At 35.5% G+C, this 3,826-nt stretch overlaps 1 pseudogene; it reads left to right on the top strand.

Annotated features, from left to right (window-relative positions):
- Window positions 1-444: 444 nt before the first annotated feature.
- LOC149159204 (receptor homology region, transmembrane domain- and RING domain-containing protein 2-like) lies at window positions 445-1,326 on the top strand (annotated as a pseudogene).
- The last annotated feature ends 2,500 nt before the right edge of the window (window positions 1,327-3,826 follow it).

Genomic DNA, 3,826 nt, shown 5'->3' with positions numbered 1-3,826 from the left:
GCATTCTATGTCACGAAAATATGGTGACCATTCACCATATTACTCAAAATTGTTTTGTGTTATACTTTTTAACACTTAGCCATCTTTGTCATGATTGGACTTCTGTTTTTATTTTTGATGTTTTCAACTTTGGCAAGCAGTTTTTCATGTAATTAGTAATTTATCAGTCTGCATAGTTTTAGGGGTAAAAGCTTGAAAAGGATCTTATTCATCAAAACAACCACAGTCTGTAATTTTTTTTCCTGCAGCATAGGTTGAGTGTTCCTTTCCATTGTTGTTCAACATAAAATGAATCATTGAATGGCTTTCGTTGGATTTTCATTTGCGAGCATATTGCATATGCCCTATCGATAATCATTGTTTCAGTATTATTTTCATGGTCAAATCCTTTGCCCCTTCGCATTTTCCTGGTCAAAATACAGTGAATACTTACAAGCTAATGGGATGCAAGTTGATAAATGTATTGAATATGCAAATAATTAAGGTCTTATTATGTCTTCATGATTACCCTCATGGTTATATGCTTAAGTTCTCTTTTTTGTGTTTATATCTCTATTTTATCTCAAATATTGAATGATAGATGCCTTGACTTCTTTCTATTAAGAATTTTTGTATAATTATTTTGGGTTCAGTGTGAGGAGATTCTGCTGGCGTTCATATCCATGCTGTATTTGTGACGAAGGAAACTGCAAAAGTTCTTCTGCAATATGTAAAGGATATGGATACAGTATGCTATATTTTGCCAGCATTCGAAAACACTGCTTGGTCAATGATGGCAGTGTCTTTCTTATCGCTTCTTGCAGTATCAGCTGTATTGTTGACATTTTTCTTTGTCCGGAGGTACCGGATTCGACATTTCAGTTCAAGGTTTTTACTGAATCGTGAGGCACATGGCTTGAGTAGTCGTGAAGTAAAGGCTCTTCCTGCTGTTACATTCAAAACACGCGATATAATGGAACTGATACATTTGCAATCTGTCTAGAAAGTTACGAGGTTGGCCAGAAGCTTCGTATTCTACCTTGTCATCACGGTAAGCCTGACTTTCCACACCATCTTTTTCTGGCATGTATGAATGAGAAGCATATGTCAGAAAATTGTATAAAAATATTTAGAGACAATAAGCGGTCAATTTCAAGAAATGTGTCCATCTCTGTGGAGAAACAGGTGAAGGGAATGAGATTACGTCATTTCTTATATGCAGGCCTAGAGTGTGCAACTATCTTTTTTGACAAAAAAACTCTAAAGCTTATTATCTTCCACTCTCAAACTGTCAATGTTATTGATGCAAACAAAGTCATAGAAGTAATTTTGGCCAAAAACATCTAAGGGAGGGTCATATACAAGATAATGGAAAGTAGGTTATCATGTTGTAAAACACCAAACGTTGTTACCATCTATTAATGTCAGTGCTGATACAGTTATTTCTTGTTGCTATTATACACCTGCGTCTGTGTGGATACACTTGTATGTTGTAGCAATATTGTTCTACATATGTTAACCATGGTGCTAGTAAGGTTGTTGGCTCAATGGATTTTGACTGAATTTTCAAGAGAATCACTAGTTGTAAAGCCTACCTTTGAGGATATATTGCAATGTTTTATGCCCTTCTCTAGTTTCTTCCTTCAGGAGCTTTCAACAAAGAAACTCAGGTATTGTCTTTTCGGCATGATGCAGAGTGAGGCCTCTGCATTCATATGAATTTTAGTGTGCATGTTTATAATGTGATACTGCACTGGGTGTGCATATTTTTAGATCTTCAAAATACTGAACACATTCGACTTATTTGTAAATTGCATAATGACTATATAAGAAAACAGTACCTTCGGAAAGAGGAATCAGTTTCATAGAAACACATTATGCAATTTTTTTAGAATTTCAATCTATCGGATTGCTTAATTAAAAAGCTGCCTAAGATGAAGATAAAAGGGGATTCTTTTGGGCTCTGACTATGAGACATTTGTTTAGAGTCGAGAGACACGTTGCAAAAGTGTGTGTGCACTGTGTATTGAAAAATGAAGAAGCTAAAATTAGGGAGCGATAAGGGAAACTACATAAATTGAAAGACAAAAGATAGGGAGAAATAAGGGAAACTCTATAAATTAAAAAATAACATAAACTTACCATGATACTAGGAAACTAATACCACTAATGAATGGTGATTCAATGAAATAGCAATAACATATTCGAATTTAAAGAAATGAAACTCTAGCAAATAATTATTTTTGTCCATCCTGGTTGAAGGGAAGAAAACTGGTTGAGCGACACAATGTTGTTTTTGGATTTTGAAAGGTTTTATGGAAAGAAAAACCCAGAAAGTATCGAATATTAGAGATCCCAAGTTAAATGTAACAATGCATTGAAGAGCATTTTACATGATGACAAGTGGAAGAGTCCACAAAATTAATGAAAGGAAGTTGGAAGATGAGAGTCGAAAGACTTGATGTATTTGTAAAAATGAGTAGGAGGAATAGACTTCAAATAATGGCCCTGTTCAGAAAAAAATTCTGCCACACAAAGCACTAAATAATTAAGTTACGGGAAGATAATTACAATGCTCCCTTTGAATGAACTGAAACATTTTTTGTAAGGCCATTATATCTTCAATGCTCCCTTTGAATGAACTGAAACATTTTTTTGTAAGGCCATTATTTTTTCACAAGCATTGCCTTAAAGGCTTTAGACATCAACATGTTGGCAACTCACAAAGGGTTGTGTATTCACAGATAGGCTAGGTCACTTACAGATGTTCCATTCTCTTTGCCTAGATTTGTTATCATTGGAAACCTTTTCCTTCACAGCAATGATTATGTTTGCGTTGAGAAATTTCGCTGCAGCCTAACCTAGACAGCTTTCAAAAATAGCTTACAAATTGGGTAGTTTTTCCTCACTGGAGGGGTGTATTCAAGAATGTAACTAGTGTCGGTCTTCATAATTGTATTTGAGTCATGATGTAATATATTTGTTAAAAGGAAAAATAAATTTTATTGTAAAAAAAATTGACTTATTAAAGCATGGGTTTCATGCTTGGGTCAATGGTCAATATGTCAAAGTACCCATTGTGTGCTCTAGGTTTTATTGAGTCAAAGTCAAAAATCATTATGTAAAAGACCCTTCTTGGGCTCCCTATGTCAAGAAAGAAAAAATATTTTTATTTTTTTTCTCTTCTCCATCAAGTCAACTTTGCCTCCTATCAAGTAGGCCTCTTCAATCTTCAAGTTGGCCTAATGAAAGGATGCATCCACCTTTGAAGAAGCTATATATAAAGGAGCATTCGATCTATTGAAAAACCAACCATTCGATTCTGTGGAAGAAAGAAAAAGGGAGCATCGATAATTTTAGAGAAGTTTGTCATATTGCTAAAAGAAAAGATAAAAAGAAAAATGGACTGAAAAATGGACTAAAAATTGCATTTGTACAACAACTCCCTCTGCATCTGTGCTGCTGCTGGTCCTTTTTCCCAACACTGTATCTGCACTGCAACTCCCTCTGTGTCTGTGCTGCTGTTGGTCCTTTCTCCCAACACTACATTTGCACTGCAACTCCCTCTTCATTCGTGCTGCTAACACACTACTTCTGAAAGGGGTTCTTTACCATCTGCATCTTTTCCCTGAAATAGTCAAATTTTGACTTTCCAAGGGCCTTGGTGAGGATATCTGCCACTTGTTCTCCTGTAGAACTGTAGCTCAACTGTACAACTCCTCGTTGGACATAGTCTCTAAAAAAGTGACAATGGATATCAATATGTTTCGACCTATCATGAAATACTGGATTCTCAGACAGTTTGATGCAACTCTGATTATCACACATGATCTTGGTCGCCTCCATG

This window comes from Pinus tabuliformis, chromosome 5_2 (assembly GCF_031772625.1).
Source record: "Pinus tabuliformis cultivar Carrire ecotype Pingquan chromosome 5_2, CPIR1, whole genome shotgun sequence".
Classification (NCBI taxonomy): Eukaryota; Viridiplantae; Streptophyta; class Pinopsida; order Pinales; family Pinaceae; genus Pinus; species Pinus tabuliformis.
The sequence above is the reverse complement of the archived record's forward strand: the minus strand, read 5'-3'. Positions and strand labels throughout refer to the sequence as shown.